Genomic DNA, 25,724 nt, shown 5'->3' on the forward strand with positions numbered 1-25,724 from the left:
CTGGCTCCCAAAAGCCAAGAACTCTTTGCATTTGAATGGACTGATCCTGAGAGAGGCATCAACGGTCAGCTGACATGGACCAGACTGCCACAAGGGTTCAAGAACTCGCCAACCCTGTTAGATGAAGCCCTTCATGAAGATCTGGGTGAGTACCGGCGGCAGCACCCTGAAATAACTCTTTTGCAGTATGTTGATGATCTCTTAATAGTGGCCAGATCCCCAGAAGCTTGTGTTCGAGGGACTGAAAACCTCCTAAAGACTTTAGGGGAGCTAGGCTACCGAGCCTCAGCAACAAAGGCTCAGATCTGCAAGTCGGAGGTAACCTACCTAGGATACCTATTGAAAGGGGGGCAACGCTGGTTAACCAGAGCCCGGAAGGAGACAGTCCTACGCATCCCCAGACCCCAGTCAACACGGCAGGTGAGAGAATTCCTGGGGTCGGCGGGGTTCTGTAGGTTATGGATACCCGGGTTTGCAGAGTTAGCCAAGCCCCTATACCAGGCAACAAAAGAATGGCAGCCCTTCAATTGGACGGAAGAGGCTGAGCTGGCCTTCCAACAGATCAAAACTGCTTTGTTATCAGCCCCCATGCTGGGGCTCCCCGATGCATCCAAGCCCTTCCACCTCTATGTGGACGAAAGCCAGGGTGTAGCCAAAGCAGTACGGACTCTGTATCTAGGTCCCTGGCGGAGACCGGTTGCATATTTGTCAAAAAGACTGGACTCAGTGGCTGCCGGGTGGCCTCCTTGCCTCCGGATAATCGCGGCCACTGCCTTGATGGTCAAAGACGCTGATAAACTAACCATGGGCCAAGAATTGCAGGTCACGACCCCGCATGCCATCGAGGGCATACTCCAGCAGCCTCCAGACCGATGGATGAGTAATGCCCGGCTCACCCACTATCAAGGACTGCTGTTAAACCCTCTTGGAATAACTTTCCTGCCCCCAACGACCTTAAACCGTGACTCACTACTGCCGAATCCAGACCTAGACGCCCCACTCCATGAGTGCACTGAGATATTGGCTCAGGTGCATGGAGTGCGGGAAGACCTGCAAGACCGCCGGCTTCCTGACGCAGAGCTCATTTGGTTCACTGATGGCAGCAGCTTTGTTCACCAAGGCCAGAGGTTCGCTGGAGCAGCAGTAACTTCAGAGACTGAGGTAATATGGGCGGAACCCCTGCCCCCAGGAACTTCAGCCCAGAAGGCCGAACTGATAGCGCTCACCCAAGCTCTTATCCTAGGGGCAGGAAGGAAACTGACCGTATTCACAGACAGTCGGTATGCTTTCGCTACTGCACACATACATGGGGCTATCTACAAAGAAAGGGGACTATTAACAGCTGAGGGAAAAGAAATAAAAAACAAACAAGAGATCCTAGCCCTGTTAAGTGCCTTGTGGAAGCCAAAGAAATTGGCTATTGTACATTGTCCCGGGCATCAGAAACCAACCACACCAACTGCTTGAGGCAACTCCCTAGCCGATGAGACCGCGCAAAACGTGGCAAGGGCTCCCAGCCAACTGCTCGCACTCCAGCTCCCTGATCCGGGCCCCCGGGACCTACCGTATTTCCCTGATTATTCAGAACAAGATCTCCAGTGGATCAACAAACTTCCCCTGAAGCAGATCCAGAATGGGTGGTGGACTGATACTAATGACCAGACCATCTTGCCAGAAAAATTAGGACAGCAAGTGCTTGAACACATCCACTGAACCACCCATCTGGGTGCCCGGTGGATGATGGACCTGATCAGACACTCCAAGCTCAAGATCAGACATATAGCCAAGATGGCCAGCCACATCGTGACTAATTGCAAAGTTTGCCAACTGAACAACGCTTACCCTCAAACCCAAGCCACCGCAGGGACTAGGTTTAGAGGATCTAGGCCTGGTGTCTATTGGGAGTTAGATTTCACTGAAATAAAACCCGGGAAGTATGGGTATCAGTACTTACTTGTTTTTGTAGATACTTTTTCAGGATGGACAGAAGCATTCCCAACTAAGAGAGAAACTGCTCAGATTGTAGCAAAGAAAATTTTAGAAGAAATTCTCCCCAGGTATGGTTTCCCCATCCAGATAGGGTCAGATAATGGACCGGCCTTCGTCGCCAAGGTAAGTCAGGATCTGGCTTCCATCCTTGGGGCAAATTGGAAATTACATTGTGCTTATAGACCCCAAAGCTCAGGACAGGTAGAAAGGATGAATCGGATCCTAAAAGAGACCTTAACTAAATTGACTATGGAGACTGGCGCTAATTGGGTAGTACTTCTCCCCTACGCTCTGTTCCGGGCCTGAAATACCCCTTACAGACTGGGCCTTACCCCTTATGAAATCATGTATGGCAGACCCCCACCCCTGGTTCCCAGCCTGAAAGATGACCTACTCAGGTCTGAAATCGAAAATGTCTCTGAGCTCTTGTTCTCCCTACAAGCCTTACAGAAAATTCACCAAGAAATTTGGCCCAAGCTACGAGAGCTGTACGAAACGGGACCTCCACCAACACCTCATTCGTTCCAGCCAGGAGACTGGGTCTTAGTCAAGTGCCACCGACAAGAGACTCTCCAACCCAGGTGGAAGGGACCGCTGCAAGTACTCCTGACTACTCCCACCGCTCTCAAAGTAGAAGGCATCACCTCGTGGATCCACTACACACACGTCAAACCAGTGGACCCAGCATCCGACCTTCTCGGGCCATCTGGAGCACCGGTTACATGGACTATAGATAAAGCTAAGAATAATCTCTTAAAGCTAACCCTGTGCCATAATCCCCCATAGCCATAGCCATGTCTAGTTTACCTATGTCTAGTTTATCTATGCTTTTATGCCTCATGCACCTGACTTTACTCACTACTGCGCCGTCTAATCCCTATGTCTGGAGATTCTGGCTCTATGAGAACCAAACCCACCCCGGAGAAACCCCCCAGGCGGGTAAATTGCTGGCTAGTGCAGATTGCCCCTCCTCAGGGTGCAGTAACCCAATTTTGCTAAATTTTACTAGTTTTCAGATAGCCCAACCAATGATGCCAATAATATGTTTTGAGTTTGATCAGACAGAGTATAATTGTAAACATTATTGGTGGCATCAAAATGCAGGCTGCCCCTATGGCTACTGCAAAATACACAAACCTTGGGTGTGGCGGCCAGACACAGAGGGCTGGAAGCCAAAATCCCAGAATTGGAATTTCGGTTGGTCCCCAGGCACCCGAGACGCAGGTGAAATATATACCTGGATAGTCAAGGACCCTTGGGACTCCCGCTGGACCATGCCTCAACATGGGGCTGTATATTATTCCCCTTCCTCCACGTGGCCCAGTAGTCACCTGTACCTATGGCGGAGTCTAGTCCAGACTCAGCCCTTAATCCATACACATATCCAAAAACAAGAAACCAAGGTATCGCAAGACTTGCAACCCTTCTCTTGGCTAGCCCTATTATGGGAAGGACTAGCATTTGCTAACCTCACCAATTTAGGCGGTCTGTCCTCTTGCTTTATGTGTGCAACTTTAGGTAGACCACCATTAACTGCCGTTCCCCTAACTACCCCTCCCGACAACTACACGGCAGGCCTCAAGAATTTATCCACAGTTACAATACCCGATGTAGCCTTATACCATGACCCAGACCAAGAAAAATATCCCTACTGCTATTTGGCACTTAGTAACAGCATCTGCAACCAATCGGCTACATACCCTAGCAGCCCCCTATATGCTCCCCCCGGTATATTCTTCTGGTGTAACATGACCTTGTTAAAAACTCTGCCCAGTAATAGTGGTTCCACCACACAAGTGTGCATACCTGTCACCTTTGTCCCCTGACTCACTCTGCTAACTCCGGCTGAGTTCATAGGCTGGACAGGAACTGTCTCAACTGAGACTACACGACAGAAGCGAGCAGTCTTTCTGCCCCTAGTTGCAGGAATTTCTCTAACAACCTCTGTTATCGTGGCTGGGTTAGCAGGAGGAGCCCTACGGCACTCTATGATAGAAAATGACAAGCTGTTCCAGCAACTCTCTGTCGCTATGGAGGACTCAGCCTATTCCCTAGCCTCCCTCCAGCGGCAGCTCAACTCCCTGGCACAGGTCATCCTCCAAAACCGCAGGGCCTTAGACCTACTCATGGCAGAGAAAGGAGGAACCTGTATGTTCCTCAAAGAAGAATGCTGTTTCTACATAAATGAGTCAGGATTAGTTGAGGAAAGAGTCCAACGTCTACATAAACTAAGCTTAGAATTGAAAAAACAACAGTTTACTACAGCAGCTAATAATTGGTGGAACTCTTCCATGTTTTCTCTTCTAGCACCTTTTATAGGTCCCTTAATATCCTTACTGCTTCTGCTTACTATAGGCCCCTGTGTAGTAAATAGAATCCTACAATTTGTCAGAGAAAGGTTTGATACCATCCAACTAATGGTCCTCTGTAGCCATCACCAACCTCTTCTTCACACTGAGGAAGAAGCTACATTATAAGAGTCTGAGGGTCCAGGATTGGACACCCAGTTACTTATGAGAGGAGGGAATGAAAGGACATTGGAATATTTCACATCCAAGCATCCAAGCCTTTTTGTAAAGAGTGCCCCATTGCTAAACATTTGCTCTGCTCTCACAATCATGCTGCATAATCTAGAGATTGTGCGGGTTCCTGTTTTTCTTCCTGAGGCATGAGAGGGGTCACAAGACGCGTTTAGGTAAGGTACACTCATGTTGCAAAGCCTGTTGTGAAACCTGTCGCAATATGATTAACTGCCTTTGTTCTGCTTCTGTAAGACTGCTTTCCCACCTTGAGGGTTGCGAAAACAAGCCCTACCTACCCTTGCCCTGCAAGCCCCTGATAAATGTCATCAGGATTTTAAAAGCTAACTGAAATACCAGAAATGGCGGGAACCAACCATAATCCGCCTAATCGCCTTGTTCAAATATCAGCCAATCATATATCGGATTTGTATAATAACTCTGTGACTGTGTACCCTAGACTATATAACACTGTCTTGAGCCCAGTTAGGGAGCTCTCCCGCTCGGCTCATTTCACGGGTGTGTGAGAGTTCCAGGTTCGAACCTGTAATAAAGATCCTCGCTGTTTGGCTTTGACTCCGGACTCTGGTGGTCTTCTCAGGGGAATAAACGGTCTGGGCATAACACTATCATTTTATTTAATGGCTTTTTAAGATTAAATCACGTAATTTACCATTTTATTACCACCACTTCATATTCATTCACTCATCCATCTATCCATGTACCCATTCATTCATCATCCATCCACTTATCTTTCCATTCATCCAACCATCCTCCATTAATATTAATTTGCTCATTGAAAAAATTAGTATTGAGCTTCCAGCTTAGTTTTTTAGGTGCTAGAGCTACAGCAGTAAAAACATAAAACAAAATGGTTCTGCCCTCAGAGTACTTGCATTTTAATGCATAAACAATTAATAAAAACAAGCAAAGGAAAATATAACATGGCTTATAATAATAAGCTCTATAAAAAGGATAAACCTGAGCAATGGGGAAAATGGGGAGATGTTGGTCAAAGGGTAAAAAGTTTTATTTTTGCAAGATGAATAATTTCTGGACATTTAATATGCAGCAAGGTGACTATAGTGAATAATACTGTATTATACATTCTTGAAATTTGCTAAGAGAGTAGATCTTAAGTATTTTCACTACAAAAAAGCAAAACATCACATTGAGCACATTAAAAACACACAATTTTTATTTGTCAAGTATACTAAATCAAATCTGGAGCAAAAAGGAAGGCTAAAACAAATTAAGAAGCAAAAGCAAAGGAAATGCTGAAGATAAATGGACCTATTTTTTGTTGTTGTTCTTTTAAGATTGGTTAAGGAAAAGGTTTTTTTGTTTGTTTGTTTGTTGTTTGTTGTTGTTTGTTTGTTTGTTTGGAGAAGGAGTCTCACTCTGTCACCCAGGCTGGAGTGCAGCAGCAGGATCTCGGCTCACTGCAAATTCCGCCTCCCATGTTCAAGGGATTCTCGGGCCTTGGCCTCCCAAGTAGCTGGGAATATAGGCGCCCACCACTACGCCTGGCTAATTTTTGTATTTTTAGTAAAGATGGGGTTTCGCCATGTTGACAAGGCTGGTCTCAAACTCCTGACATCAGGTGATCCACCCACCTCAGCCTCCCAAAGTCCTGGGATTACAGGCATAAGCCACTGCACCAGGCCAGAAAAGTTTTTTAATAAGGCAATATCTGAACAGATCAGTGAAAAGGGTAGAGAAGCCAGCCATAAGAATAACTATCTGAAGGAACACTTATAATTAGAGAAGAGCAAATTCAAAGGTCCTGAGGTAAACACAGATGCGTGGCATGTCTAAAGAATGTTAAGGAGTGCAGTCTGATGTGTGATTGGAATGAGGTAAATAAGGAGAAAAATGATAAGAGATGAAATCGTGGAGTTATCGATGGGCCATATAAAGTAAGGTTTTGTAGGTCATGATAAATATTCTGTTATCTGTTATGATTTATCAATAAATTACCTAAAATAATTTATCATTATCTTCTCTGGTTCCGTAAGCTGAGTCAACTGAGAGTGAGGTTCTTGCTTGTAGTTTCTTAGGATGTAAGTCAGATTTCAGCTGGGTCTGCAGTCATATGAGGATTCAATGGGTTTTATGTCCACGTCACTTGTCTGAGTTGGTGTTGGTTATCTGTTAGATGCTTATTTAGGGCTGTCAGACAAAGAGCCCATGCGCGGCTTATTTATGTGTCTTGAGCTTATTATAAAATGGGGCCTGGGTTTTTAAGAGACAGCATCCCAAGAATAAACTTTAAAATTGAGCATTCCAAGAAGTAAGAAGGGGAAGTTGCCAATTTAGTTAAGACTGTGTCTAAAACTGACACAACAACATTTCTGCCATATTCCATTTCTCAAAGCAGTCGCAAAGCCCCTCAGAAACAAAGGAATGTAGAGATAAACTCAATCTCTTAATGGAGAAGAGGCAAGATCGTATTACTGAAGAGCATGTGAAATGGTAAGTGCTGTTGCAGACACATTTTGGAAATGTAAGTTGCCACAGTAAGAATATTGGATTCCATTAGGAATATATTATAAAGGTACTGGAGGGTTTTGAGAAGAGAAAATATATCATATTGTATGACTTAGAGTCTTTTTGCTGAGAAAGAATTTAGTGGTGCAAATGAGAAAAAATGAGATTACTTAAGAAGCTATCGGCCAGGCACAGTGGCTCACGCCTGTAGTCTCAGCACTTTGGGAGGCCGAGGTGGGCAGATCATGAGGTCAAGCGATTGAGATCATCCTGGCCAACATGGTGAAACCCTGCCTCTACTAAAAATACAAAAATTAGGTGGGTGTGGTGGCACGTGCCTGTAGTCCCAGCTACTCAGGAGGCTGAGGCAGGAGAATCACTTGAACCCAGGAGGTAGAAGTTGCAGTGAGCCGAGATCTGCCACTGTACTCCAGCCCGGGTACTCCAACCCTGATGACAGAGTGAGACTCTATCTCAGAAAAAAAAGAAAAAAAAAAAAAAAGCTATCAAAATAATCAAAGTGTAAGGAATTAATTTAATGGCTTTGGCTAGGGTGTTGGCAGTGAAGATGGCAAAATTAGATTGGATTGTGCATTTACTAACAATGAGATTTGCTGATGAATTCGATGTAGGTTGTGAGAAAAAGAGATTAGCCTACTAACAACATTGGCTTAGCAACTTGGAAAATAAAGCTCCCAGTTACTCAGGTGGAAAAAGTGTAGGAAGACCAAATGTGGAGGTTTCCAAATCAAGAGTTGAATTGGACATGTTAAATTGTAAATGCATATTGGAAGTTAAAATGGAGCTAATTTCAGGAGTTCAAGTGTTAGGTTCAAGAGAGAGACATGAATTTGGAAAAACTGGGATCTAGATGATTTTTAAACCATGATAGTTGAGGAGTACCCATATAGTAAGCACACAAAAAGAAGAAAAGAGGGCACTGGATGCATGTCTGGGTTACTCAATGTTCGAAGCTTGGGGAAATGAAGAAAAGGATGTGCATAGCCATGAGTATCACTCTAGTGTAACAACCTCCTAAGCATTCTTACTGACAGTATTACTGATGACCCCACTGCAACCCCAAGCTTTCTTTATCCATTTGCCTGTCAAGCCAGAATTATCTTCATCAAGTGCAGCTATAGTCCAGTCATGGTACCTTTCTTCTTAAAACCATTTGTCAGTTATTTAGCTAATGCTCAAAGACCTTACTTAGACCTCATGACCTGTAAGCCCCTGAAGGAGGGCTCATCTGCAAATGTTCTTCTTGTTACTACCTGTACTATCTGCATTGTGTTCTACCCGGAATATTTTCCCCAATCTCAGGGTATTAGGCCTGCTCATCCTCCTGTCTAGAATTTCATTCCACTTCATATCTTCACCAGTTTAACTCTTCATCATACATCTCTTCTCCATTTACATGCCATATGCCCTGATACTTCACCAGATTCCTTTGCTTTCACCCTTATATCTTCCTATCTGTTACTTCAAATAAACTGAAATTTCAAATTACTTTATTCTGTATTTATTGGACAAATATGTCATCATTAAACTTCAATAAAAAAGGCTTCCTGTTTCTTTAAGTGACTACTCATTGTCTGGGGTGCTGATACCATCTCTGGCACAGAGAAATCACTAGTTGTTACATAAATATAATTAATTAACTTTTGTGTAAAATTACTTAATGTCTAAAATGGGTGCTGGGAGATAACATCTTACATGGGAATTTGAATATAGATTTAAGAGAAAGATAAGTATATATAAGAGATAACGTAATTCAGTTAATTACCCTTAAGTTGTAATGCTACCCCAATCTGTGGAGCTTTCTAATATATTAGCATGACATTAGAAGGAATAAAAGAAATCTCAGACAAATTCTCCTTCATGTTTCTCTTCATTGGCTACTAGTTAATCCACTTACTCATAAAACTGTGTTTGGTGGACAACAGTGTTAGCAAGTTAGGGTTTCCAGGCACTAGGGTCCCTGGGTCCATTTTGAAGGGCCCACAAGCCTTTTTTTTAAATTTGTGTAGAGTTCATGTTTTTCATCAAAAGACAAACCCTCTTTGTTTTCCAATGCATTATCCTGAATTCTTTTCATCTTGCTACAGTTTCCATTTTTAAGACTTCCCTACCTTCCTCTTGTTCCTCATCTGCATGAGTTGCAAGCATTTTGCCAATGCCTCCGGCAAGTGGAGTCTTTTTCCTAAACTATTTCCACATGTGGCAATATCTTCTCCTAGGGCTGTTAAGCTTTTTTATCCTTGCAGTTTGAGACAGAGGTAACTTACAGCATAGAGTCTCTGGGTATTGAAAACATGATGGATGTCTTGTTTGTCTTGATTGTACCTTGCCTCTATTTGAGACATGTACCAAATAGTCTGCCTTATTGATGACTGTGACTCAAGTCACTAACACTCAGTAGTGACAGCTCAGCTGCAAACTGATCACCAGCCTTCCCTTTTGTGCCATTCTTCCCTCACTTAATTCCTAAATGGCTATTTCTTATATTTTATTGAATTTGTTTTTGTTCAGTCCTTAAATATTTTCTAAAGACCCTTCAATCAATTTAAATCACAATGTTCTTTACCTTATAGTGTTGGTTTTTTGTCCTTGTTATTTATTAAGACACTTACTGAATCATAATTATTTACTTCATAAATATTATTTGTATTTTTCCAATTGCTTATATGTGAGATAAGAATTAATATCTTCATTTCAGCTTTCAACAAACTGTACTTTCAAGCAAAATTCATATTCACTTTTACAATGCCCAAAAGATTCTCAAGAACATTAGAATCTAAAAATAAAAAAGTATAAGATGATACATCTAATTTGCAAAAATATATATAGTGATTTTCAACATTAGTTTTATAAATATAAATAAGAATAGAAATTGTAGAAACCTCTTTTGGTGTTTAAAATCCATAGCAAAGATAGAGATACATAAATGGGGTATTTAACTAGAGTGTAGCGTTCTCTATCTCTAACATATTTGAAGACTGAGGTCTGTGAAATATTATTTGTGATACCACATTTTCTCACAAGTAAATATCATTATAAATTTTAGGAATAACTTGTGAGTTGAAACTAAGTCTTTTAATTTAACATTATTACAGTAAGTTTAAGGGGTTGGGAGGGAATATTTCTAAAGAAATAATTTGCAGTGATGTGTAATCTAAAAAACAGGAATTCTGAATTGCACATTAAATGATATCAGAACACTATTTTGGAAAGTTACTCTAAAATGACAAGAATTGAGTTCTGTTATGATTTTTCTAGAGAGTTTCTGTGTAGATATCTTTAAGCAGTATTTGCATAATGGTGAATGCTGATGGTAGAGTAACAAGATATTTTATTTACTTACAGTAGAAAGCAGTATCTTGCAAAAGAAAATAGTTCTGTCATAACTTGTGACTCTGGGATTATGACCAGGACAAGGCTGGTTTTGTGATAGCAAATGCTGTATTTCTCTGTGGGCAGAATAGGTTTACATGCAAAGAAGTACTGATATAGAATATTTTATTTCTTTCAATTGAATTTTTTTATTTTTATACACAATATAATTAACAAGTGAGAATCTGCCCACATTACACCAGCAGAAGAACAGAACAATAGGATTTAAAAGTATTTCAACACCTGACTTTTCAGTTAATAAAGACATCCAAATGGTAAAATTCTGTTTCAGCCAATTAATTTGCATAAGTTAAATTAACAGATCTTAAAAAAGGCATCTCTACTTCCAACACACACCATGCTGGTGGGTGTCAATTGCACAGCTGAGAAGAGCAACAGTTTTGGGTCATGAATTTTAAATGTGATAATTCTGTTCAAGAAACCATGTCCCTAATAACCAGCTCTCAGTAATTTTAAAAATAGTTGTTTTGTTTGTTCAAGTTTTTATTTGAACCACTGATTTCCCTCTCCCTTTCTCCATCCCTAGCCAGTCATTTTTGAAAATTATGGGTATTAGTACATTGTCTAGAATGTACCAGTAAAATATAGCATTGGTACACTGATGTGTTTATTTTTGTTATACAAGATTTAAAGATGCTTTTTTAGGACTCTGAAGCATAAGCCAATGACATAATTAAATGGAAAACATGTGTTATTTCTTCTGTTTTTATTAGCTAGCTGTATAGGCAATTGATTTCCAAGTGATTGGTTATTTTGCACCATAGTCAATTTTTACTTGTGATATATTCTGGCAATAGAATTTTTTCTACTGCTGTGGAGAAATTTCATATCTTTAAATGCATAGAAGAGTCACCTTTAGCATCTTTGCGATTGGAAGTTACTATTAGTTGTTAATCTTTTTGTTGAGCAAAGCTCCTTTTTGTTCCCATTGGCTTGCTCAGAGTCATACTGGTTAAGGCCTTGCATCCAAATAAAGTTCTTTGCATGATGAATCATCATCCCAGAAGTTTTAAAGTTGTTCAAATTTTAATTATAGAGACCACTCAGATTTTTTTTTTCTAATTTATTAAAGGTAGGCAATAACATGAATCTAAAGTTTAGCATATTTACGAGGTTCATAATTTCCATGCTTGGAAGCATGGGAAATCTCAAAACTAGAAGAAATTAACATCGATTGTTGCCCCTTGATTGCCATTTGATTTGGTTCATTTTCTTTGACTTTGCCTTTTTCCATAAACTAAGGGAATATCAAGGCTACTCTTGTGATTAGGATAAACATCAACCCCCTACTTAGAACCCCATTAGTCAGTGTACTCAAGGGAAAGTTATAATTTGTTAGCAACACTTTCAAGGCCATGATTTCCTTTTAATCCTTACCTCTCATCACTTTCCTGATTTCTCACCAACTCTCTCACAATATTTTCCTTTCCAGGATCCTGATGTGGGCCATATTCCAGCTACTTGATATTCTTTCTCTCTTACCTGAGCTGGCTGCCTTCCCCAGTTCTTCTTTTCTTATATCTGCCTCCATTTCTCAACAGTAACTACCTCTGAGAAGCCTACCCTGACCTTCAGATACTAGGCTGGATCTCCTTACATGGACTCTCACCGCATTTGTTACTCCGATTCTCTCTCCTCAACCCTACTCCAGCAGCCAGAGCATAACTCTGTTATGGCTGGCTGTATGTAATCCAGGCTTCAGTGACATTTCCAATTTCTGGTTAAATATAAGTGATTTAATAAGTTTCTGATTAATTAAAAGGTTGATTTGCAAACATTCTAGAAAGCATAATGCATTATTTTCTTCCTCCATTTGATTATCAGTTACCAATTCCTTAACACCTTATAATCTGGCTTTCTTCTGGTTTCTTCTGGATGTCGTCTTTGGACATAATCTATTAACAGAGTCATTCTGATTATCAATCCAGTTTTCTCTTCTTTGTCCCACCCTCTTTTACCTCCTTGTAATGTATAACACAACTGGTCATTTCATTCTTTTTAAAAATATTGCTTCCCCTCAATTTATAATAAATATTTAACTCTACTTGATTTCTCTCCAAATTTCCATAGACAATGATTAGATGTTCTCCAAGTTTTCATTGGGTGAGATTTTCTTTGTTGGCCTTCCTTTAGAAATCAGTCAGGTTCACAGCCTCAACTCTCACTTCTGTGCCCAGGATGCTTAAATTATTCTTTTTAGTTTAGCTTCTTTCTGGGGATTTAGTCTGTGTTTTCTGTATTTGTAATGACTCTCTGAATATTTCCACTTAAATGTTCTGCTACTTTAAACCCAACAAATTTGTAAAGCACTCTCCTAGACCCCATTACATACTCAAAGTCTTTATATTCTTTGATAACTCTCAAAACTGCCTGAAGTTGAAAGCTTTCATTCATTAATGATGAATTCTGTCTTCCCTCTTAATGTCTATGTTCCTAAATCCTAATGATCCATTTCCTCAGGATTTCTTACGTGCATATTTTCTTTTCTTCCTGCTAAGACCACTATAGTTATGACATAGGTTGGGTATATCTTGTTCACATTCTTAAAAAAGAAAAAAATTCATTGAAGTGACATTTCTGTCTCAATTTTTTCACCATTACTGTAATAAAATTTTAACCCTTCTCAGAATGTTTAAGTGACTTTCCATTTTGACAGCAGCATAAAGTTAAAACATCTAAACCTTATACTCCAAATTCTAAACAATGTTGTCCCAAGCAACCTGCTGTGATTCACCTCTCATCACTGCCTTTCTCAAAGTCACTAAGCTAGCCTAATTCATTTATTCAACTCCCGTCTCAGTATCTTTATCCTTTGAGATAAAGGCAGAAAAGTTTATACCATTCACTGAAGCTGATAATGTGTTCACTGTACTCTTGGCCTATCTATTTATATTGACTAAGTTTAGCAACCTTCTTTTATGCAACTTTCTGAGCTTATTTTCATATTAAGCCCACTCATATATTATGATTTGAGGCAATAATTTATTATTTTTCCTTTTATTTTATCCTTTGGAAACCTAGTACACCATATATATGAATGCTTCATTAATTACTAGTTGATTGCATTTTGCATTTAATTTGATTAACATTTTTAACTGGAAAATTATGTTTGGTTGGAAATTTGGAATCTTTATTTAGTAAATGAAGACAAGAAACTAAATCATAATCATTACCGCATAGAATTTAAGAGAAAAAATACATATTAAATGCTTTTGTGAATAATAATATCAGAAGATGTGTTAAATTAGCTCTTTCTAAAATATTTTTACTTTGTTTATTTGGCATTTAATAAAATACTCAGAGAAATATCACAATTTTCTTGAATATCTTCTTTCTATCCTAGTTGTTTAGGTCAGTTTTTGAAAGGCAAGTTGCTTTATCATTTTATCTTTGAGATGATCTTGTTAGCTGGAAATCCTTGAAGATTTGAGTGAAGAATCTATTATGTTAATTAATTTTATCTAAGGCACCTCCTAATTACAACATTTTGCTTAATATAGATACCTGCATTTATATATAAACAATGAAAGTTTATTATCCATTATGTCTTTTTGTATGTTCTTGATTATTGTATTATAATCAGAATTGCTGTTGATTGTATACACTGTTCATATCTCTTTAAACAGTAAGGTTTCCTTTAAAAAAGGAAAAGTAAAACATACATTTTATTTATAATTGCCAAGGCTTTCCTGTTAATTATCTCTGATTTTCTTAACAACATTGTGAGATAAGAAGTACTATTATTACCCCTATATTAAGGAAAGAAATGTCATTTAGGGAGATCCTGTGATTTGCCTAAGATGAGAAAGTCATTAAATAGCAGCCATATTAGTACATAAATAGCCATGAATCACTCATCAAACTCTCCTTGCCTCTGTAACTTGGCTCACTTTAGAATTTAGAGGCAAATTACAAAATGTTGCACATTTATTTTGTGTGTGTAAATTATATACTCCTTTTCCTATACTAATTTTGGGTTAGAAATTTCTCACGTAATATTTTACTCTTTCTTGACATTGTTAACCTCTAGAGCTGAGAACTCTAGAACCCTATTCTTACCACATACTGTACTGAAACCAACTGACATAATGTACCAGGCAGAATTTGCTTGAATAAGTAAGGTATTCATCATTGGAAAGATTTTAAAGGCAAATTATAGAATGTTGAACATTTTTGTTATGTAAATAATATGCGCATTTTCCTTATAAGAATTTGGGGTAAGGAATTTCTTATATAATTAAAAAGTCTATAATTTGACAAGTTGCTTTTTGAGACATACATATATAATTTATATACATCATTCCTTGGTATTCATAGTTGCTATACAGTATTGTTTAGGAAATAAAGAGAAAAAAGTCTGTACATGTTCAGTACTGGCTTTGTTGTTTTTTTTCCCTGTATTTTCTATCCATGGTTAGTTGAATCCAGAGATAGAGAAACCACAGATACAGAGGGCCTAGAATATATAAAATCTACTCAAAACGAATCTAGGTTGACAATTTTTGTGCAAGATATTTGACTTTTACACAAAGTGATCTGAGAAATCATGTGAGGATTTGGAACAGGGGAGTGACAAAATCTGGTATCTTTTAACAGGATCATTTTGGCTGTTATGTTTAGAATAAACCCAGTGGGGAAAGGACACGGAGACTCCAGGTAAGAAATGGTGTTAGTTTGGACAAGGATGACAGCAGTGATAGAGGTGAGAAACGGTGAGATTCTAGATGTTTGGAAGGAAGAGCCAACAGGGTTTTCTGATAAACATGGTAAGTGTTGTGGGAGAGTGGAGGAGGCCAGAACATAATTCCTACCTCACCAGAATACTGTGGAAATGCTTAACAGGCAGCCAGCACACAGTAAGTTCTGAAATGGTATTTGACGGTGTATGTCCTCTGATAGAGATAAGCAAACTGAGATGCAAGGCTGTTAAATCACTCACCTAACATGACCTTGATAGGTAGTTAATGTTATTGCTCTAATGCAAATCCAACTGTAGATAAACTGTGCTAAAGGTCAAAGGCTGGGTCTACATCCTTGTCATTTTTTTCTCATTATACAATGTCCTTTTGATTTGAATAAATATAAAATGCAGTGGAAATGTCAGTAGAATCAGAAATACGTTTTTTTTTCCTAAACATTTAAGTCACTTGTAACAGCCAGGTATAATTTTGTATTAACTGCAGGAAGTCTAATAATCAGGTTTCTTAAACAAGCATTTTTATCCAATTGCCTCTCTTGAATAGATATTTTCCCATTAATGTTGCACATAGGTGAAATTCTGAGCCACACTTAAAGTCACATTAATAGAGAACAAAATAATATAGCCTTGGGAAATTTATTTCATGGCCTTTAGACTGCTTCTTTCAAAATCATTGTACTTTATAAATGGTTGGAGAGTTCTTCAGGAACCATTTGATTACTGAGAATACTTATGGGGGCTAGGAGATATTGAAGGCAAAAACAAAAAAGCAGCAACACCAAAATAGCTCTATAACATACACCTTAATAATTAATTTTAACCATACTTTTCTCTGATCCCTTCTCCCTTCTTTGATCACTGTAGTATGAGTTGGTTTTTGCTTAGATAAAACAATGTTCTGATTCATATAATTTTTATGGTAATGCCTGAGATATTTCACTTTCTCTCCATCTTGTTTAGCTTCTGTAGAGAAAGAAGCCAATGGAAAAATGAAGAATGCTTTATGGTCGGGTGTGGTAGCTCATGTCTGTAATCCCAGCACTTTGGGAGGCGAACGAGGGCAGATCATGAGGTCAGGAGTTCAAGACCAGCCCTGCCAATATGGTGAAACCCCACCTCTACTAAAAAATAAAAAATACAAAAATTAGCTGGGCATGGTGGTACGCACCTGTAATCCAAGCTACTCAGGAAGCTGAGGCAGAAGAGTTGCTTGAACCCAAGAGGCGGAGGCTACAGTGAACCGAGATCATGCCACTGTAGTCCGGCCTGGGCGACAAAGCGAGACTCTGTCCCAGAAAAAAAAAAAAAAAGAAAAAAAAAGCTTTATTTATTGCCTCAATGTTTCGTTATATTTTCTATTTTCTTTTATGTTATTATTTTTGTTTTTCCATAAGTTATTTGGGTACAGGTGGTATTTGGTTACATGAGCAAGTCCTTTAGTGGTGATTTGTGAGATTTTGGTGTACCCATCACTTGATCAGTATATGCTGCACCACATTTGTAGTCTTTTATCCCTCACCTCCTTCCCACTCTTCCCCCCAAGTCCCCAAAGTCTATTCTATCATTTTTATGCCTTTTCATCCTCATAGCTTAGCTCCCATGTATCAGAAAGAAGATACGATGTTTGGTTTTTGCATTCTTGAGTTATCACAGTTTCTTTATCCTCTCATTGATTGATGGGCATTTGGGTTGATTCCATGATTTCTCAATTGTGAATTGTACTCCTATAAATATGTGTATGCAAGTGTCTTTCTCGAATAATGACTTCTTTTCCTCTGGATAGATACTCAGTAGTGGGATTGCTGGATCAAATAGTAGTTCTACTTTTAGTTCTTTAAGGAATCTTCACATTGTTTTCCATAGCAGCTGGAATAGTTTACATTCCCACCAGCAGTGTAGAAGTATTCCCTATTCATCACATCCACGCCAACATCTACTGTTTTATGATATTTTTGTTATGGCCATTCTTGCAGGAGTGAGGTGGCATCCCATTGTGGTTTTGATTTGCATTTCCCTGATCGTTAGTGATGTTGAGCATTTATTCATCTACTTGTTGGTCATTTGTATATATTCTTTTTAGAATTGTCTATTTACATCCTTAGCTCACTTTTTGATGGGATTGTTGTTTTCTTACTGATTTGAGTTCATTGTAGATTCTGGATATTAATCCTTTGTTAGAGGGATAGATTGTGAAGATTTTCTCCCACCCTTTGGGTTGTCTGTTTACTCTGCTGACTGTTCCTTTTGCTGTGCAAAAGCTCTGTAGTTTAGCTGAGTTCCAGCTATTTATCTTTGTTTCTATTGCATTTCCTTTTGTGCTCTTGGTCATGAAATCCTTGCCTAAGCCAATGTCTAGAAGGATTTTTCCAATGTTATCTTCTAGAATGTTTAAGTTTCAGGTCTTAGGTTGAAGTTTTTCATCCATCTTGTGTTGACATTTTTATAAGTTGAAAGATCAGGATAAAGTTTCATTCTCCTACATGTGGCTAACCAATTATCTCTGCACCATTTGTTGAAAAGGGTATCCTTTCCCCACTTTATGCTTCTGTTTGCTTTGTTGAAGATCAGTTGGCTGTAAGTATTTGGGTTTATTTCTGGGTTCTCTATTCTGTTCCATTGGTCTATATGAAAATGACCATACTGCCAAAAGCAATCTACAAATTCAATGTGATCCCCATCAAAATACCACCATCATTACTCACAGAATTAGAAAAAACAATTCTAAAATTCATATGGAATCATAAAAAAGAGCCCTCATAGCCAAAACAAGAGTAAGCAAAAAGAACAAATCTGGAGGCATCACACTACCTGATTTTAAACTATACTGTAATGCCATAGTCACCAAAATAGCATGATAGCATGTTATTGGTACAAAAAATAGGTACATAGGTCAATATTTCATTATATTTTCTTACTTGCATGTTTCTATCAGATTTTTCCTTTTTGGCTTACTGACAAAATTAATATCCCTATGTACTAAGCCAATATATTGCATAACCCTTGGCATTCTTCTCTTTACAGGTTCATCAAATATACAGTCCACATTACATACCGGTAGAATTGTTCAAAAATAATTTCTGACATGAAAGTTGGGCTTTAGAGGTTGATTAAATGAGGATAGATCATAAAAAAATCAAAGACAATTACATATATTTGTATGTATGTGTGTATATATGCACATGTTTTATATCATTGCATAGTAATTTGACCTTTTTCTTTGTGTATACAGTTCTATATGTTTTAACACACATCTAAATTTGGGTAGCCACCACCATATACAGGGCAGTTGCATCACTCCAAACATTCCCTCTTACTATCTGATATAGTCACACCATTCCTCAATACCTAACCTCTGGTTGTCACTATCCTTCATCACTACAGTTTGTTGTTCAGTGAATGCTATATAACTGAACTCATAAAGAGGTAATTCTTTAAAACTGGCTTCTTTCATTCATCATAACACCTTGAGATTCATTCAAATTGTGTTTATTTGTGTTCAAGTTGTGTTGCCAAGTTGTACTCATTTAAGTTGGTTTATTCTTTATTATTGCTGAATAGTATTCCATTGTATGAATATACCACAATTTGGTTTAAGGACATTTGGGTCAAGAATATCTGGATTATTTCCAATTTGGAGAAATAGTGAATAAAGATGCTATGAACAGAAGTCACATCAGCAAAATAGTTGACTGGAAGCCTTTAGTGCTTTTCCCCGCAACAAAAACAGCAAAAACAGCTAATAAACAACTACAATTTAACAAAAATAATTAGAGAACATGATAGTATGTCAAAGGAGTAATAAAAACCCTGGTGTACACAGAAATTCAGGACAGCCACATAGAGAACAGAAGAAGACATCTGGCCTCCACTACTCCATTCCCCAACCAGGATCAGCTGGGAACCAGGAGGCATTATCTTTATGGAGAAAAGATAAGCAAGAGGAACCCAGCTGCCCACATCAATATCATGGACAACTACAGTCCTCGCCACTGAGGTCCCCTCAGTCCTCACAGGTACTCAGCCCCCTGAGGGAGCTGCCTGAGGTCTACACAACTGTGCTCCCAACAGAGAAGCAACCAGTCCTGGGTCCCGCCCCCTGTGGCCTGTACAGCTATTGTGCTCTGCCATCTTGGAGATAGAACTACTGCTGGAGTGTGTTGTGCTAAGTGGGCAAGTGCCCATAGCGCCCCTTAATCCTTGAGGCAAGGCTGCTGCCAAACCACCCCCATTCAGTGGTGCGATATCCCCAAACTAACCTGCAACCTGCTTTTACATGGGGCCAAGTGGCAGTGGAGCTGCTACACCTATTTACCCCTCCTAATCCCCAGACACAGCTGTACCCAGACCCCTGAGGTTGGGGCTGAAGATGTACACTCTTCTGGGGAAAGTGTGCTTGGCATAACTGTTTCATCTATCTCTCTTAGATGTGACTGTGCCCAGTCTCTAAGGGCCTAAGCTGAAGCTGAATGCTGCCTCCTGGGAAAAAAGTGTCTTGGCAGAACTCCTCCATCTACTCCTTCCAAGTGCTGTTGAGCTGAAACTGCATTCCTCCTCCTAGAGAAATTAGGCTTTGGCAGAACCGTCTCATCTGTCTCTACCAATTACGGTGCTCTGCACCCTTGTGTCAGAACTGAAGCTGCCCAATACCTCCTGGGGAAAGTGTGCCTTAGTGGAGCTGCTCCATCTACTTTTCACAGTTGCTACTGCTGCATCCCGCCTCTTGTGGCCTCAGCTAAACCTATATATTTCCTCCTGTGGTAATGGTGCCTTGTCATAGTTGTTCCATATGCCCTTCCCAGTCACTGATGAACCCTGCCCCTAAAAGTCTGAGCTGAAGCTGCATACTGAGTCCTGTTGAAATGATGCCTTGGCAGAGCTGCTCCAAAAACACATAGGCCTGGTGCCTATGTTAAAGCAGCATTCTGCCTCCCAATAAACACACCTGACACCAAAAAGGAAGCACACCAATAAACAAACCTGACTTCCAAAAACATCCTTTAGCTAAGTCTCCCGATTATGAGAAAAATAATGGGAAGACCCCAAAACCCTTGGCACCAAGGATTTTAACAATGTATGCTGTCACCACCACTTCCATGAACTTCAACGGCCTAGGCTACTGAGGTATCTGCAGTTATTGCTCATGTTGAATGCAGGTGAAGAAGCTGTATAATGACTATAGTACTACATCTACCACATCCTTCCTAAAAGACACAACAAGACTCAACTGCAGGTGAAGATCTTTCCCTGTGAAATCCACACTACAGAGCTCGGAGGAGGCAATTGTTCTACCAGAAGCACAGATACCAAAGCAGGAACTCAAGAAACATGAAAAATCGTGGAATTATGACAGCACCAAAGTAGCACAGTAACTCTCTGAAAAAGGCCCCAATGGAAAGGGAAACAACAAATTGTCAGAAAAAAAATTCAAAATAATGATCCTAAGGAAACTCAATAAGACAAAGAAAATGCAGGTAGACAATTCAACAAAATCAGGAAAACAATTCACAATATAAGTGAGAAAATGAACAAAGAAATAGATAGCATAGAAAAGAACCAAAACTTCATCTAAAACTTCAATGAATGAAATAACAATAGAGAGCTTCAACAGCTGACTTAATTGAGCAGAACAAAGATAGGTTATTTGAAATTACACAGTCAAAGAAAAAAAAAAAGAGATAATAAAAAGAAGCGAATAAAGCTTACAAGACTTACAGGCCACCTTTAAGTGAAACAATATTCATATTGTGAAAGCCTCAGTAGGTGAAAAGATAGGCAAAGCATGCAAAATTAACCTATTTAATGAAATAATAGCTGAAAAATTTCCACATCTGGGAAGAGATATGAAAATCCAGATCTAAGAAGCTGAAATGTCTGCAAATACATTCAACTCAAGAACGTGCTCTGTAAGGCATATTATAATCAAATTGTAAAAAGTTAAATGATGAAGAAAGAATTCTAAAAACATCAAGAGAACAACATCAAGTCTATTCCTGATATAAAGGAATCTTTATTAGACTAACAACAGACTTCACAGCAGAAACCTTAGAGGCCAAGAGAGAAAGGGAAGGTGTATTCAAAGTGCTGAAAGAAAAAAATTACCAGCCATGAATACTATATTCAGTAAAGCTATTCTTCAGAATGAGGAAGAAATAAATTCTTTCCAATACAAGCAAACACTGAGAGAATTCCTGGCCACTAGATCAACCTAAAAAGAAATGCTCAAAAAAACCTACATCTGGAAGTGAAAAGATAATAATCACCATCATAAAAACATGCAAACGCAGAAATCTCACTGGAAGAGCAGATACACAAATGAGAAAGAGAAAAGAATTATTCTATATCTCTAGAGAAAACCACCAAATTGCATTGATAAACAATAAGAGAGAAATAAACAGACAGTGGATGTGCAAAACAACCAGAAAACAATTAACAAAATGACAGGAGTAAGTCATTGCCTATCAGTAATAACTTTGACTGTAAAGAGATTAATCTCCCCTACTTAAAAAACACAGAGTAGATAAATGGATAATAAACTATGTCACAACTATATAATACCTACAAGAACTTTACTTCATCTATAAAGACACACATAGACCGAAAGTTGAAAAATGAGAAAATACATTCCATGCAATGAATTCAAAAGTGAATGGGAGTAGCTATACTTAGATAAAACAGACTTTTAGTAAAAAAACAGCAAAAAGAGACAGAGAAAGTTAGTATATAATACAATTTGATTCAGCAAAAATGATATAACAATTATAAATATATATGTGCCGAACACTGGAGCATCCAGATATACAAATAAAATATTATTAGATCTAAAGGGAGAAAAACATTCCAATAAAATCACATTTAGGGACTTCAACACCCCATTTTCAGCATTAGAGAGATCATCTAGACAGAAAACCAATAAAGAAACATTAGCTCTCGATGGCACCAAAGACCAAATGCATCTAATGAATATTTACAAACAAACAACAATCTGATTAAATGGGCAAATTAGCTGAATGGACATTTTTCAAAAATAAGACACACAAATGGCAATAGGTATATGAAAAAATGCTTAACATCACTACATTATCAGGGGAATGCAAATCATTGTGGCTATAAAGATAAATATGATAAGACTCATGACTTAAAATAATTTTCAATCTAATGAACTGATGTTTTTGGCCAAATAGGCACTAATAATGAAACGCTTTGTGAAGTATCCTAGCTGTGACAGTTTAAAGATCAGAAATATCTTGTATCTAGTCATTTAATTCATGGAGTACTTTATATTCTTCATCTTATTATTTTATTTTTTAAGATGTCATGCCATAATTTTTTTTCTTATTTCTTTGAAGAATGTTATTTGTTTTGTGGTAGGAGTTGATTAGATATTCAGATCACTTTGGGTGATATAATGATTTTCACAGTATTCTTCCAATTTATGAACATGAACTGTTTTTCCATGTTTTTTGTTTTATACTTTTCCTGTTAGAAAGTTATTTTGCCTTCTTGGTTAAACATATTCCTAGTCATTTTGTCTTTTTCAGATAATCTGTTGTAAATAGGATGGCTTTCTTGATTTCTTTTTCTGCTAGTTTTTGGTGGTGTATTGCAATGCTACTGATTTTTATATGTTGATTTCATATCCTGAAATTTTACTGAATGTTTCATCAGTGCTAAACGATTTTTGGTGGATCTTTTAGGTTTTTATGGACCCCAGTTGAAAAAATGAAAAAAAAAATCCATTTTTATTTTCAGTTATTCTATAACAGAATATGAATTCATGAATATAAAAATAAAATGCTAGTGGATTGGATAATTTTATTTTCTCTATGAGGCAATTTATGGCCCCTGAAGACAAAGCTATGGAATTCTTGCTTACACACTTTTTAATCTTCATCTTACATGTCCATGCAATGATTCCTAATCTCTAGTAGTTCCTCACTTGCTTTCCCTAAGCAATAATTTGCAACATAATAAAATCACTTGCTAACCATTTTCAAGTGGCTTTTATCATTCAACAATCATGGCACATGAACAGAGTGCTTAGCTATTTGTGTGACTTTTTCCTGTTTTAGGAATCCACCCTCAATTCCTTCAAATTTTTACTCAACTGTAGCATTCTCAGGGAAGCCTTTCCTGACTCCCTACTTAAAATCATTGCCCTCACTTCTTATCCTATTCCTTTCCCTTGCATTGCTTTTCTCCTTAGCACATAGCATTATCAACTATGTCATGTATTTTCATTATTGATTCAGTTTTTTGTTTGCATGCCCCCTTAGAGTGTAAGCCCTATGAAGGCAGGCAGTGGTTCCTGTTATCACTTCAGAGTTTAGATCAGTTGCTAGTAAATTTTAGGAATTCAATAATATATGTCAAATGAGTGAAGGGACAGCTTATAATTCCTCCGATTTTTCTCCCCTGGTGAAGAACAGATTTTCTTTTGCTGGCAGCTGCATTCATTTTTCTACTTCTTTCCTCAAAGATTCACTGAGTGAATGAATGGACTAAACTTGCCTTGTTATGCACTATTTGGGTACCAGTTATCTACTTTTAATTTATAATAATAACGCATAAAGAATATTTACTATATGAAAAACACTTTATTTTTTAGTATTTATTTATTTATTTACTTATTTTTTGAGACAAAGTCTCACTCTGTCACCCAGGCTGGAGTCAGTGGCAGGATCTAGGCTCACTGCAACCTCCACCTCCCAGATTCAAGTGATTCTCGTGTCTCAGCCTCCCAAATAGCTAGGATTACAGGCATCCACCACCACGCCTGGCTAATATTTGTATTTTTAGTAGAGATAGGGTTTCACCATGTTGGCCAGGCTGGTCTCAAATTCCTGACCTCGGGTGATCCACCAGCCTCGGCCACCAAAAGTGCTGGGATTACAGGCATGAACCACCACACCCAGTTGCAAAACACTTTAAATACATAATGTCATTTAATTCTCACAAGAAACCTTTGAGATAAACATTATTTTCCCTGTGTTAGAAAGACCAAGGAGCAGAAAGATAAAGAGGCTGAATACCTTTCCTAAGGAAGGTCGCATAGTGAATAATAGTGCTAAGACTTGAACTATTTGTTAGTAAAACACATACTTTTAAACATATTACTGTCTTGCATTAAAGTTACAAGATGTGTAATGTTAGAGATGAAAATGATATTAGAAATTGCCTAAAACTTTCTTAAGTCAGATAAAGGAATGAGACCTAAAATGATTTGCCAGTGATGCGATACTGTTTATTGGAGGAGAAAAAGCAAGAAGAGCTTATGAAAACATTTCCTGAAACACATTCGAGTACTTTCCTATTATACAAAGAATGGATGATGTTACAAATATCTTCTCATAAGCATATGCAATGAGAAATTTTTGATGATTTCCATGGAGCTAGTATCAACGCAGAATTACATTCCATCTTACTATAATAGTTGATTAGACAGATCTGGACACATTCGCACGCCCCCACCCCCCACACACATACACACACAGACACACACACACACACACACACACAGTATGGTCCTAGACAAAGACTACTGTTATAACCATAAAGATGTACATCAGATAATTCTTACTTGGAAAGTACGACCTTTGAAATCTTGAAAAAATTTCAGTGAAAGCCCATTTTAAATCAATCAACAATCAGATACAAAATTTGAGATACACCAGGATGATTTTGGGAAATTATCTAAAAATTCCTTTTTTTGACTACCTATCAATATTTTGATGATGCCAAAATTTTTCCCTATAATACTTTCATGCTGTAATATATTAGATATAGGAAGCACACAGAAAGTATCTACTTCATTAACTGAACAACTTGATAGTACATAAGTATTATACAGCATTTGGTGTCTTCCATCCTACTTTTGCCACCTATTTATGAAAAACAAAATGAAAAAAAAGCTCATGTACTTACGACCTGTTTTTATTACCTTAAACTTGAAATTGTGTCCATTACCAATACTAAAATCTAGGTAGAGCTAGAAAAAATAATTTTCAAACCAATTATTTCAAAATAAAATTGTTTTTGGAAGATATATTCAAAATATGTATACTTCATTTTATTTTAAAATAGTGCCTTCTTGTAAGAGATTTAAAAAACACATACACAGAGTTCATTTGTACTTCTCATTCAGCTTCCCCAATGATAAGTATCTTACCTTACTATAGCATATTATAAAAACCAGGAAATTTACATTAGTACACTGCTATTAATTCAACTGGATTTCACTAGTATCATAAGAACTAATTTTTTAAGTAGAATTTATATTTACATGAACTTTTATTACATATGTTAATTCATGTAGCCATCACCATAATCAGGATAGAGACTTCGGCACTCATGTTACTACTCTGTAAATATCTTCCTTCTCTTAACTTCTGGCAACCACTGATTTTTTTCTCCCTCATTATTAATTTTGTATTAATAATGGATAATAATATATAATATTATGGGTAATAATATATAAATTGAATCATATAGTATATAACCTTTTCAGATTGTCTTTTTCTTCACTCAACATTAAGTCCTTGAGATCAATGCAAGTTGTTACATGTAACTATAATTTGTTCCTTTTAATTACTGAGCATCCTGTTTTAGGGATATAT

Source organism: Colobus angolensis, unplaced genomic scaffold (assembly GCF_000951035.1).
Source record: "Colobus angolensis palliatus isolate OR3802 unplaced genomic scaffold, Cang.pa_1.0 Scaffold86, whole genome shotgun sequence".
NCBI classification, from domain to species: Eukaryota; Metazoa; Chordata; class Mammalia; order Primates; family Cercopithecidae; genus Colobus; species Colobus angolensis.